The 14,216-nt window shown below is 46.0% G+C and overlaps 1 long non-coding RNA gene across 1 annotated transcript in view; it reads right to left on the bottom strand.

The window, feature by feature from the left end:
• Nucleotides 1–369: 369 nt before the first annotated feature.
• The window catches only part of LOC139280156 (uncharacterized), a 45,667-nt gene continuing 31,820 nt past the window's right edge, over nt 370–14,216 (bottom strand). The window contains exon 3 of the long non-coding RNA XR_011596636.1: nt 370–1,252. This is a non-coding gene — a long non-coding RNA (uncharacterized lncRNA). The remainder of the gene's footprint in view (nt 1,253–14,216) is intronic.

Genomic DNA, 14,216 nt, shown 5'->3' on the forward strand with positions numbered 1-14,216 from the left:
TTATTACTTTTTTTAAATTCACTGAATTCATTTATGCTGCAATCTTTGATATTACAAACTGACCACTCTATATACAGTCACCCCAAAATTATAGAAGCATTTACTTTTGAAATGATGCTGCAGATGCAAAAAAATTAATTAGCATAATTTTTAACTTTAGAATGATCACTACAGTCTACTAAAATTAGGAAAACCATCTGTAAGATTACAGATATACTGGCAAGGATTCCACAATTATATAAAAAAACTGTATAAAAGAAATTGCCATTGTCATATAGTACAACTACAGTACAATATCTACAACTGAAACCTGCCACTCCCTGCAATAATTACACATAATATTGAACTTTATCTACAAATTTGGGCATGTTTATATCATTGCATTCATGTATTTCTGTTTCAGGCACGGAATGCATGCATAAATGTAATACACAGTGGAGTGATTTGATTAACTCTGGGGTAGATTTTAACTATTAAATGAAGTATATTCTTATGAAAACAACTTAACAGAGCATGGCAGCCAGTCGATGCTGCCATTGGGAGGCCTGCTCCATTTTGGAGGGTCCTCATTAGCATGGTGCCGGTGAGCTGCGGGCATTAAATCCAGCCAGCCGGAAGTTAGGTCCGGACGGTGCCAATCGCGGAGTGGGAGGAGCCGGGCTGGCAGTGGCCAACAATTTTCTTGTGGCGTGTGGAGGAACACTCCTGCTCATTCTGGCCCCGTAAAAACTATTTATAACTTGTGTCGCTTCTGCTGTACCTTCCAATAAAACTGGGAGGCATGTTACTGTGTCAAAATTGCAATTGGAGTCCTATGTACATCATAAAATCATGATTTGCGCATTAAAAGGGCTTACCGCCTGAAGCAAGTAGGCAGACCAGCTGCCCAGCAGAGGATGGTGGTGGATAGGGCGCCAGCGTAAATGGGGCGGTCAGCCCTTTTTGGACCACAACCAACCTGTTTATACCAGCTGTCCAAAGTTCAAATCTACCCCCTAGTTTTAGTAACATATTTATACTTTGTTACACTGCCTATTCATGAAGTATATTCTTATGAAAACAACTTATGCCACACTGATCACTGACTAGTCCATTGATTCAGGTTTTGTATTGTGCAAATTCCTCCTTTGTCCTTTTTATGATGCTTAATTTGGAAAGAGTTTCATTTGTCTGTAATGCCAGGTATAATTACAGACTCGAATTTTCCCAGTTCAAGTTGATTTGTGTCACCGCTTTGACGTTCATGGGATTCCTAATGGAGATATAAATACAATGTCTTAGCAAAACAGGATAACAAGCATAGATGGCATATTTTATGCAATATTAGCTTTTAAAATAGATTCTTGTCAAAGATAGACACATTTGTAATATCTTTCTATGTGTATATTTGACTCAGTTGCCCAGCAACCTTATTTATACTGTGTATTGAAATGTCTTCAGGGGTCCTGGCCTTGTACCAGTCCTGCAACATCAGGTAGGGCCTACACTGCCTTTTGGTGGGTGGCCTGCTATGCCTGGTTTTATCAAGCTTATCAGCACTGTTGATCCGGTGGGCCTTTGAGATTTCTTTGGGACTCCTGGCCCTGCCTCTCCTGTATTGTTCGTCTTGTTCAGGGCAGAAAGAGTCTCCGATGTATCTGGGTTCTGGCCTAAATTGTGTCCCTTGTGGTGTACTCCCACAGGAGTTACAGCATGAGTGCACCAGAAGGGTCAGAGGTTTTCAGGCCCAGGGTGCTTACGAAAGCTATATTATGCTAGTTGGAAGTTGTTGCCAAACCACAGATCTTCATCATGAAGAGCAAAGTTGCATACAAGTTTTAGTGATTTTTATATCATCCACTTTTTTTCTTCCAATCTTCTCTCCTCTTCTCTCCTAAAGGTGTTAAATTCTTGTTGAAGTGCGATTCTACGGGCATTTCTACCATCCAATACCCTGCATAAGCAGCCAATCACCGTGCATGCACCTAAACAACGAGTAACAGTTATAAAATCAACCACAAAAGGGTATTAAAGCTGAGCGTCTTCCCATTGTCAGTTGAATTCCACGTATGTGTACACTTAGTAGGGGTCATTGGATTGTAGTCTGGAACAGGAACCCGTACCAATTTCCACCTCCCCAAATTGGGCACCAAGGTCAACTGAAGCCCTTCTACTGCTGAGATCAGCCAAATCATCACAGATTACTGATCATACCTAGGACCCTTCTTTTCTGGATTGCTCATCTACCCACTACTTAAACCAACTGATCATTAACTAACCATGGGTGGTTCAGCTGTACAAGGGGGAGAGGGGGGCGCGGGGAGGAAGAGTAGTGGGAGAGCAATCGTGATAGGGATTCGATAGTCAGGGGGAGCAGACAGGCATTTCTGCGGCCGCAGACGTAACTCCAGGATGGTATGTTGCCTCCCTGGTGCCAGGGTCAAGGATGTCACTGAACGGCTGCAGAGCATTCTAAAGGGGGAGAGTAAACAGCCAGAAGTCGCGGTCCATATTGGTACCAACTATGTAGGTAGAAAAAGGGATGAGGTCCTTTAGGCAGATTCTAGGGAGATAGGAAAGAGATTAAAAAGCAGGAAAGGTAGTAATCGCCGGATTACTCCTGGTGCCACGAGCTAGTGAGTATAGAAATAGAAGGATAGAGCAGATGAATGTATGACTGGAGAGATGGTGCAGGAGGGAGGGCTTCAGATTTCTGGGGTATTGGGACCGGTTCTGGGGGAGTTGGGACCTGTACAGACTGAACGGGTTGCACCTCAGCAGGGCCGGAACTGGTATCCTCGCGGGAAATTTGCTAGTGCTGTTGGGGAGAGTTTAAACAAATTTGGCAGGGGGATGGGCACCAGAATGTAACATTAGAAAGGGAAAATAAAGTTCTCAAGGGATTGAGAGAGGCAGAGGGCATGAAAGTAGGAAATAGTAAGATATTAGGTGGGGTCCAACTAAGAGAGAATAACGGATAGTCTAAGATAGGTTTACAGCGCATGTATGTGAACGCATGAAGCGTAGTAAACAAGGTTAGTGAGCTGCAGGTACAAACAGCCACATGGGAATATGATGTTGTGACAATAATTGAGACCTGGCTCAAAGGGCAGGATTCGGTATTAAATATTCCTGGTTATAAGATGTTCAAGAAAGATAGAGAAGGAAAGGTAGGAGGTTGTGTGGCAGTATTAGTTAAGGAGAATGTTACAGTGCTGGAGAAGGAGGATGTCCTGGAGGGGTCAAGAGCAGGATCTATATGGCTAGAGTTAAGAAATAATAGAGGTGCCATTAAACTACTAGGTGTATTCTATAGGCCACCAAATAGTGGGAAAGATACGGAGGAGCAAATTTGCAGAGAAATTACAGAGAGGTGCAAGAATTATAGAGTAATAATAATGGGGGACTTCAACTCTGCTAATATAGACTGGGATCATAATAGTGTAAAGGGCAGAGAAGGGGAAGAATTTCTGAAGTATGTTCAGGAGAACTTTCTTGATCAGTATTTTTCCAGCCCGATGAGGGAGGAAATATTGCTGGATCTGGTTCTGGGGAATGAGGTGGGTCAATTGGAGCAAGTGTCAGTAGGTGAACAATTAGGGAACATTAATCATAGTATCATAAGATTTAGATTAGCTATGGACAGGGAGGAAAAATGCTTAACTAGGGGATGAGAACGGATCTGGCCCGGGTAAACTGGAATCAAAGATTGGCAGGCAAAACTGTAGTGGAACAATGGGCTGCCTTTAAAGAGAAAATAGTTCAGATACAGTCAAGGTACATTCCTGCATGGGGGTAGGACAACTAAAGCCAGAGCTCCCTGGGTGATGAAACAGAGAAGAGAATATGACAAAGCAGAAAAAGAGCACGTATGACAGATGTATGGTTGCAAATACATCTAAGAATTAGGCTATATATAGAAAGGTCAGAGGAAAAGTGAAAAAGAAAATATGAGGGGCAAAGAAGAGGGTATGAGAATAAAATGGCAGCCAACATAAAAGGTAATCCAAAAGTCCTCTATAGGCATACAGATAGTAAAAGGGTAGTAAGAGGAGGGGTGGGGCCGATTTGGGACCAAAAAGGAGGCATGGAGGCAGAGGGTATGGCTTAGGTACTGAATGAGTACTTTGCATCTGTCTTCACCAAGAAAGAGGATGCTGCCATAAACATAGTGAAGGAGGAGGTAGTGGAGACACTTGATAGGAAAAAAAATTGATAAAGAAGAGGTATTAAAAAGGTTGGCTATACTTAAAGTAGATAAATCACCAGGAGTGGATGGGATGCATCCTAGGATGCTGAGAGAATTGACGGCGGAAATCGCAGAGGTACTGGCCATAATATTCCAATACTCCATAGATACGGGGATGGTGCCAAAGGACTGAAGAATTGTAAATGTTACACCATTGTTCAAAAAAGGGTGTAAAGATAAACCCAGCAACTCAGGCCAGTCAGTTTAACTTCGGCATTGGAGAATCTTTTAGAAACAGTAATCAGAGACAAAATTAACAGTCACTTGGATGGGGTGGATTAATTAAGAAAACCCAGCACGGAATTTTTAAAACAAATCGTATTTAATCAACTTTATCGAGTTTTTTGATGAGGTAACAGAGAGGTTTGATGAGGGTAATGAGGTTGATGTAGTGTACATGGATTTCCAAAAGACGTTCGACAATGTGCCATATAATAGGCTTGCCAGCAAAATTGAAGGCCACAGAATAAAAGGAACAGTGGTAGTCTGGATCCGAAATTGACTAAGTGACAGAAAACAGCGGATAGTGGCGAACGGTTGTTTTTCAGACTGGAGGAAAGTATACAGTGGTGTTCGCCAGGGGTCGGTTCTAGGACCACTGCTTTTCTTAAAATATATTAATGACTTGGAAATGGGTGTACAGGGCACAATTTCAAAATTTGCAGATGACACAAAACTTGGAAGTATAGTGAACAGTCAGGAGGCGAGTGATAGACCTCAGGAAGACATAGACAGACTGGTGAAATAGGCGGATACGTGGCAGATGAAATTTAACGCAGAAAAATGTGAAGTGATGCATTCTGGTAGAAAGAATGAGGAAAGGACATATAAACTAAATGGTACAATCCTAAAGGGGAACAGAGAGACCTGGGGGTATATGTGCATAAATCGTTGAAGGTGGTAGGGCAGGTTGAGAAAGCAGTTAAAAAGGCTTACGGGATCCTGGGCTTCATAAATAGAGGTATAGAGTACAAAAGTGTGGAAAATATGATGAACCAGTATAAATCACTGGTTTGGCCCCAACTGGAGATCCAGAGGACACAGATTTAAGGTGACTGGCAAAAGAACCAAAGGCGATGTAAGAAAAAACTTTTTTATGCAGAAAGTGGTTAAGATCTGAAATGCACCGCCGGAAAGGGTGATGGAGGCAGACTCAATTTTATCTTTCAAAAGGGAGTTAGATAAGTATCTGAAGGAAAAATATTGCAAGGCTGCAGGGAAAGGGCAGGCGAGTGGGACTAGCTGAGAATCGGTACGGGTTCGATGGATCGAATGGCTTTCTTCCGTGCTGCAACCATTGTATGATTCTAAGGCAGCGACACCACAATTTTAAAACTGCAGGTTGGTTCCATGACATATTTTCAAATGTAGGTGCAGATATGTTATATAACATTTCTGAATGTATCACAACACTGAGAAATTGCATGACTGTCACTAATGCTAGAAAGTGCACCACCAAAATAGCAGGTCACTTCATTCAAGTTTGAGATCTGCTGATTTGTATTTAACTGCAAATGGTAATTAAAGTGATTGTAGCTATATTCTGTTAATGACATTATCCTTCATTAATGTATTCAGAAATCATAGGCAGTCCCTCGGAAGCGAGGAAGACTTGCTTCCGCTCCCAAAGTGAGTTATTTGATGGCTGAACAGTCGGATACGAGAGCCACAGACCCTGTTACAGGTGGGGCAGACATTAGTCGAGGGAAGGGGTCGGTGGGGCTGGTTTGCCGCTCATTCGTTCCGCTGCCTGCACTTGGCCACTCCATGCTCTTTGCGTTGAGACTCGGAGAGCTCAAGGCCCTCCTGATGTACTTTCTCCACCTCAGGCAGTCTTCGGCCAGTGTGTTTCAGGTGTCAGTGGTGATGTCGCACTTTACCAGGGAGGCTTTGAGAATGTCCTTATAACATTTCCGCTGTCCTCCTTTGGCTCGTTTACCATGAAGGAGTTCCGCATAAAGCATTTGCTTGGGGAGTCTTGTATCTGGCATGCAAACTATGTGGCCTGCCCAGCGAAGCTGATCGAATATGGTCAGTGCTTCAATACTGGGGATGTTAGCCTGGTCGAGGACACTGATGTTGGTGCGCCTGTCCTCCAGGGGATTTGCAGGATCTTGCAGAGACATTGTTACATAGAAACATAGAAAATAGGTGCAGGAGTAGGCCATTCGGCCCTTCCAGCCTGCACCGCCATTCAATGAGTTCATGGCTGAACATTCAACTTCAGTACCCCATTCCTGCTTTCTCGCCATACCCCTTGATCCCCCTAGTAGTAAGGACCTCATCTAACTCCTTTTTGAATATATTTAGTGAATTGACCTCAACAACTTTCTGTGGTAGAGAATTCCACAGGTTCACCACTCTCTGGGTGAAGAAGTTCCTCCGCATCTCGGTCCCTTATCCTTAGACTGTGACCTCTGGTTCTGGACTTCCCCAACATTGGGAACATTCTTCCTGCAACTAACCTGTCTAACCCCGTCAGAATTTTAAATGTTTCTATGAGGTCCCCTCTCATTCTTCTGAACTCCAGTGAATACAAGCCCAGTTGATCCAGTCTTTCTTGATAGGTCAGTCCCGCCATCCCGGGAATCAGTCTGGTGAACCTTCGCTGCACTCCCTCAATAGCAAGAATGTCCTTCCTCAGGTTAGGAGACCAAAACTGTACACAATACTCCAGGTGTGGCCTCACCAATGCCCTGTACAACTGTAGCAACACCTCCCTGCCCCTGTACTCAAATCCCCTTGCTATGAAGGCCAACATGCCATTTGCTTTCTTAACCGCCTGCTGCACCTGCATGCCAACCTTCAATGACTGATGTACCACGACACCCAGGTCTCTTTGCACCTCCCCTTTTCCTAATCTGTCACCATTCAGATAATAGTCTGTCTCTCTGTTTTTACCACCAAAGTGGATAACCTCACATTTATCCACATTATACTTCATCTGCCATGCATTTGCCCACTCACCTAACCTATCCAAGTCGCTCTGCAGCCTCACAGCATCCTCCTCGCAGCTCACACTGCCACCCAACTTAGTGTCATCTGCAAATTTGGAGATACTACATTTAATCCCCTCATCTAAATCATTAATGTACAGTGTAAACAGCTGGGGCCCCAGCACAGAACCTTGCGGTACCCCACTAGTCACTGCCTGCCATTCTGAAAAGTACCCATTTACTCCTACTCTTTGCTTCCTGTCTGACAACCAGTTCTCAATCCATGTCAGCACACTACCCCCAATCCCATGTGCTCTAACTTTGCACATCAATCTCTTGTGTGGGACCTTGTCGAACGCCTTCTGAAAGTCCAAATATACCACATCAACTGGTTCTCCCTTGTCCACTCTACTGGAAACGTCCTCAAAAAATTCCAGAAGATTTGTCAAGCATGATTTCCCTTTCACAAATCCATGCTGACTTGGACCTATCATGTCACCTCTTTCCAAATGCACTGCTATGACATCCTTAATAATTGATTCCATCATTTTACCCACTACCGATGTCAGGCTGACCGGTCTATAATTCCCTCTTTTCTCTCTCCCTCCTTTTTTTAAAAGTGGGGTTACATTGGCTACCCTCCACTCTATAGGAACTGATCCAGAGTCAATGGAATGTTGGAAAATGACTGTCAATGCATCCACTATTTCCAAGGCCACCTCCTTAAGTACTCTGGGATGCAGTCCATCAGGCCCTGGGGATTTATCGGCCTTCAATCCCATTAATTTCCCCAACACAATTTCCCGGCTAATAAGGATTTCCCTCAGTTCCTCCTCCTTACTAGACCCCCCGACCCCTTTTATAACCGGAAGGTTGTTTGTGTCCTCCTTCGTGAATACCGAACCAAAGTACTTGTTCAATTGGTCCGCCATTTCTTTGTTCCCCGTTATGACTTCCCCTGATTCTGACTGCAGCGGACCTACGTTTGTCTTTACTAACCTTTTTCTCTTTACATATCTATAGAAAGTTTTGCAATCCGTCTTAATGTTCCCTGCAAGCTTCTTCTCATACTCCATTTTCCCTGCCCTAATCAAACCCTTTGTCCTCCTCTGCTGAGTTCTAAATTTCTCCCAGTCCCCAGGTTCGCTGCTATTTCTGGCCAATTTGTATGCCACTTCCTTGGCTTTAATACTATCCCTGATTTCCCTTGACAGCCACGGTTGAGCCACCTTCCCTTTTTTATTTTTATGCCAGACAGGAATGTACAATTGTTGTAGTTCATCCATGCGGTCTCTAAATGTCTGCCATTGCCCATCCACAGTCAACCCCTTAAGTATCATTCGCCAATCCAGCTTGTTGGTGATATATCTTCAGCGACTTGAGGTGCCTTCTATACATCGTCCATGCCTCAGATCCATACATGAGGGCAGGTATTACTACAGCCCTGTAGACCATGAGCTTGGTGGTAGATTTGAGGGCCTGGTCTTCAAACACTCTTTTCCGCAGGCGGCCGAAAGCCGCACTGGACGCGATGTTGAATTTCCGCATCAATGTCTGCCTTTGTTGATAAGAGGCTCCCGAGATATGGGAAATGGTCCACGTTGTCCAGGGCTGCGGTGTGGATCTTGATGGGCGGCGGTGTTAGGCTGGTGGAGGACCTTTGTCTTACGGATGTTAAGCGTAAGGCCCATGCTTTCATTTGCCTCAGTGAATACATTGACTATGTCCTGGAGTTCAGCCTCTGAATGTGGGCAGACGCAGGCGTCGTCAGCATACTGCAGCTCAACAACAGAGGTTGGGGTGATCTTGGACCTGGCCTGGAGGCGACGTAGGTTAAACAGCTTCCCACTGGTTCTGTAGTTTAGTTCCACTCCAGTGGGGAGCTTGTTGATTGTGAGGTGGAGCATGGCGGCGCGGCAGATTGAGAAGAGGGTTAAATTATTTTTTGATTGAGTTGCATACTATAGTTGTTCACATTTTATTCTGTGATCTGATACAAATGTATATTTATTTTAAATGCTTGCAAGATAGAATGAGAAATGGTCCTGTCTAACCAAATAAATACATTTTCTTTATTAATATGTCAATGCAAAATATTCCTTTATTAGTTAATGGTTAATTTTTCCTACTTTATGGGAAACTTTTTTGAATTGAATCCTATTTCATGAGGTTCACAGAGATCCACTATTCTGGATATTGAAGCAACTTACCAAGAAACTGCTAAACTGATTATCAGCCTTTCAGCAAGCGGCTCCCTAGGCTCTATCACAGATTGGCATCCTTTTCAGTCATCAATGCCAACTGAAAAGTGGCCAAGCCTGAAAACTTTAGTATTTGTCAAATACACAACAATATGCAGCTATAAAGACATTTTGTATGACTCAGGCAATTCCAGATAGGACTCCAAAAACAGAAATGATGCCGATCTGTATTGGAGCCTATAAAGGCATGCACTAAATAGAATTTTGGGGGCAAAATTTGGTTGCGCCCCATTATCCTTTTGAAAAGTAAGTGCCCGCGAAATGGTTTGCAAAGTTGGGAAGTTGGGCGTTTTTGTCCCAGGAGGGAAGTAAATGAGGCACTAATGCCTCAGTGGGGTGCTGCAGGGGCGCTATTGATTGGAGGGGAGGGAACCCCAATTGCGCGAGCGCACTGACCTTGAGGAGTGAGAGCTGCGGCTCATTGGCCCGCAGGTGGTGGGCGCCATGGCCAGCAGATACGTCGACCCCGCTGGGGGCAACAACGGTATCTTTATCCCCTCTCCTTTTCTCATCCCAGTTCTCTGTCAAACCAGACGGCTTTATCACTTTCCAGCTCCTGATACTGTCTGCCTTCCTTGCTCCAATCCTGCCCCCCTGCCCTCACCTTAACGCAAGTCTCATGCCATTTATGCTTTCAGATAACGAAGCAGCAGATGTGGAGCCTGCACCTGAGCCCCCCGCCCCCCCCCCCCCGGTACAGTCAGGATGGAGAGGAAGAGCAGGAGGAGGAAAGCACTGCGTCATTGCATCTCTCACCCGCAGGCACCAGTTCAGATACTGGCATTTGTTAGAGGTTAGGTTGGTAGAGGGGTCTGCACCGGGGCCTAGCGGTCTGCAGCAAGGCCAAGGGGAAAGGGAACCTTGGGAGCCATCTCCCTGGAGGGCGAATTCACGTGGGAGTTCTGCTGCACAGGACTCAGATGAGGACCTCGATGGGGAGGCATTCACGCAAAGGGTGATGGCCATGCACTCTGACATGAAAGGTGCAATGGCAAGGGTGCCCGAGAGCCTTTCAGCAGTGGTAATGAGCGTGGAGGAGTCCGCCTTTGGCATTACACAGAGCTCTGCGCACATCATGGAGCCCATCATTGCCAGTCTGCAGACGATGGTGAACTCCCAGAGAGACCGTGCAGATCCAGACCTCATGACGATGTTGAAGCACAGGCGGAAGCAACGCAACGCCTTGGTGCTGTAATGCAGACAATGGTTTGCGGCATGGAAGGTCAGACTGCTCTCATGCAGTCTCAGCTTGATGAATCGCATGCTCTCATTGCTGCCATCATCGCTGGGCCCACCACAATCCACCGGGATCTCACGGTGTCGCAACAGCCCACCGATCAGTATTCAAGCTGCCCTTGTGGGAGTGGCAGTGGGTCAGTGGAGCAGGAACTGTTGTCCTCTCTCACGATGACAACATTCCTGATCCCACCACTGCCACTCCGCCATTGCACTTGTCGCTGCCTGTCACCCAGCCAGCCCAAACTGCTGCCGGCCAGCCTGAGGTAATGCAGTCTACAGCCATGACTTCCAGGCCCAGAGCTGGTCAAGGGCGTCATGCAAGGCCATCTGTAGTCTCTGGCCCTGACACACAACAGCCAGCTGTGCTGCAGCCATTGCCAAGGAGCAATAGAATAGTTAAAGCAAAGAGGGAATAAAAGGAAATGCACAAGGGTGATTCTTAAAATACATTATGATGCAGTTAACTGTTATAATAAAAAAATTTATTTGAATGCTTTATCTTTGCTGTTGTCTCTCATTTCAATTTTGGATCTTTGGTATGGAATGGCAAATTGATGTGGTGATGAGGAACTAGAAAGTGGGATGGAATTCACTGGAACTGAAGTCTGAGAACACTTCCCTTTCAGAATCACGACTGAGCAGCTCCCTCTTCCGTCACTGGTATTGCTGCTTCTGCTCCTCCTCATCCTCCTTCTCCTGCTCCTCCTGAGGTGGTGCGGTATGTCTGGTGGCAATGGCTGTGCCCTCATAATGGCCAGGTTGTGCAGCATGCAGCAGACGATGACGAATAGGGACACCCGCTCAGGTGAGTACTGGAGGACCGAGTGTTCAAAGCAGCGGAACTGTTGATTAAGCACTCTAATGGTCTGCTCACCAATGTTCCTGGTGATGGCATGGCTCTCAGTGTATGAGAGCTGGGCAGGAATGTTGGGGTTGTAGAGGGGACTGATGAGCCACGTGGAGAGCGGATAGCCCTTGTCTCCGAGCAGCCAGCCACAAGCTTGATGTGGTGGCTGGAAGAGATCTGGCACACCGCTGGTGCAGGATGAAGGTATCATGGCTGCTGCCAGGATAGCGGGCATTGACGGTGAGGATTCTGTGTGTGTGGTCGCACACCAACAGCACATTCAGTGATGGTAGCTTTTGCAGTTATGGAAAACATCAGGATTGTGATGCGATGAAAGCAAAGCTACGTGGGTGTAGTCAATGGCCCCCTGCACCATGGGGAAGTTCACTATCCTGACGAAGCCACATACACGCTTGTGCTGCTTCTCTCTGGTCATGGGGAAGGAAATACCGTCCCTTCTCCTTCTGTACAGGGCATCTGTGACCTTGTGGATGAAGCAATGGATGGCAAACTGGAAGATGTTGTAGATGTCTCCTGTTGCACACTGGAAGGCTCTATTGGAGTAGAAGTTGAGTGCGATGGTGACCTTGACTGCCACTGAGAGAGCTGTCTCATCCTGGTCTGAGGCTTGAGGTCTGGTTGCAGGAGCTGGCAGAGCTCTGTGACCACGTCCTTGCTGAAGCGCAGCCTTCGAAAACAGTTCCTCAGTGAAATTAATGCAGGAGAATTGCTGCCGGAATACCCTAGGAGGGGAAGGTCTCCTGTTGGCAGCCCTGTTGATTCTTCTCCCTCTGGCCACATTTTGCTGTCTTGCTCCTTGTCTTTCTCTCTGCCTTAGTCTCTACCTAAGAAGCCTCCGACAGTGACGTCGAAGGAGGAGGTCCGGTGCCAACACAGACCCCGTGAAATGATATAAATATTGTTTCAAATCTGCCCTCAATGAAAGAAAGGAATAGTTAAGGGGCAGTACAGTCCTTGAAGTGAAAATCACTCAAATCTGTCCAACTGCCACTCTGCCTATGTGTTAGCAAGCTGCAAAGAGTTATGGCCGACAAAAATTGTTTGTAATGATGGCGCCTATAAATAGCGCTCTTCCAGCCGACTCCTGACTGCAAATTGACAGCTGAAGCTGTCGTTGTCAGCAGCAGGTATAAGTGAGGGGGCGCAGCCAAATTTCTCTTCCGGGGCGGTAAGGGGGCGCTACGCATGGCAATTATATCATCATCGCTGGGCACAGCCAAACAGACTGCTACCGAACTATTAGCGCCTCCACAAAACCCTCTATCGTACTTGGATAAGATAGGGCAATTGATGGTGCTTATACAGAGTGTACTCCTCCTCCAAATATTCTGCTTGATGTTCTGAAGGGTGAGAATAACCTACAGAAGGGGAGAAAGGATAAAGGTTATTATGGAGGTGACAGTTAACAGTGGATGACTGTCAACACTTGACAGCAACAAGGTGCCACACAGTCGACATGCAGGATAGTGAGAGGAAAGAGAGATAGTAGTACTAAAGGTAGACACCCTGCTGTGGGCTTGCACCAGCCGAGCCACTACTTCCACAAGCTACCTGTTCCAATATCTTGATGGCTTCCTCCTCCATCTGACTGAGACCCTGGATGGAGGCAGGCACCCTGCCCCCAATTCGGGTTTTCTCCCTATTGTTGTGGGCTATCTTCTCCTGCAAAGAGTAGAAAGTTTGTATTTTCTTTTTGTAAACTGCTGTTCAACTGTGAGGCTGCTTCATCTAGATAGCATGCCAAGAGGTAGATGCAACAAGTTTTGGAGAAAGATGGGGAGGTGGTCTTGTGCAAGAGAATTGCAGCAGTGAGAAAGGTGGAAGCAATTAAAAGAGTGAAGGACCTTCCAGTTGTGAGCAGTTGAACCCAGACTGCAATTTGTGACTGTTGTGAAGGCGAGCAGCAGGTGAGTGTCTGTTTGTATCAAGGAGAGCTGCTGCCATGATCTGGTGTCAGCGGCAAAGAAGCACGCAGAATGTGGGGAGAAAAGAGCGAAGCATTCATCGGGAGGGTGAGGTGACAAAAAATTACTATGGAAAGGTGTGACTCATATGAATGGAGACAGGAAGACCTTTGTTGTCCTGGTCAGGTCATTAAACTGAACCCATATCCTCATGGTAATGTTGCAGGCACTGACCACCTCAACAACCTTTTTCAAGGAACGCTGCTGTGTGTGATTTTGGACCTTTGTGCAATCTGTGGAGAAGAGGACCTGCCTCAGCTCCATCAGAAGCTCCACTGCATAACTGAATCTTGGAAATCGCGCCCTTGACATTCTACAAATACCGCAAGCCAGTTGAAAATAGCAGAACTTGCTCTTTTCGGTGCAGGTCTCAGCTGGAAATCTCACCTCCTAATTCAGCAATCCAAATGCCTGGACAGACCACCAATATCATTCATACAAGGGCTAACTCAAAATCATCTGGGTGGGTAGCTGAAACGATCGCTTCACCTACGACTACCTGTATACTGCCCGGGGTGGGAAATCTACTCCTTAGGTAGGGGGCTGCAGCTGGAAATTAAGCGTCCCAGGGCAGCCCTCTGGCTCCGTCCCACTGGAACTCCTGCTCCTCCCAGAACCACAAAAATAAAAAGGAACTTACCATTGGAATCTTCTTTGGTTGGGCCGCTGGCTGATACTGATGAGGGCGTGCACAGTGTCGTCAGAAAACTTGGATATACG

Source organism: Pristiophorus japonicus, chromosome 14 (assembly GCF_044704955.1).
Source record: "Pristiophorus japonicus isolate sPriJap1 chromosome 14, sPriJap1.hap1, whole genome shotgun sequence".
Taxonomy (NCBI): Eukaryota; Metazoa; Chordata; class Chondrichthyes; family Pristiophoridae; genus Pristiophorus; species Pristiophorus japonicus.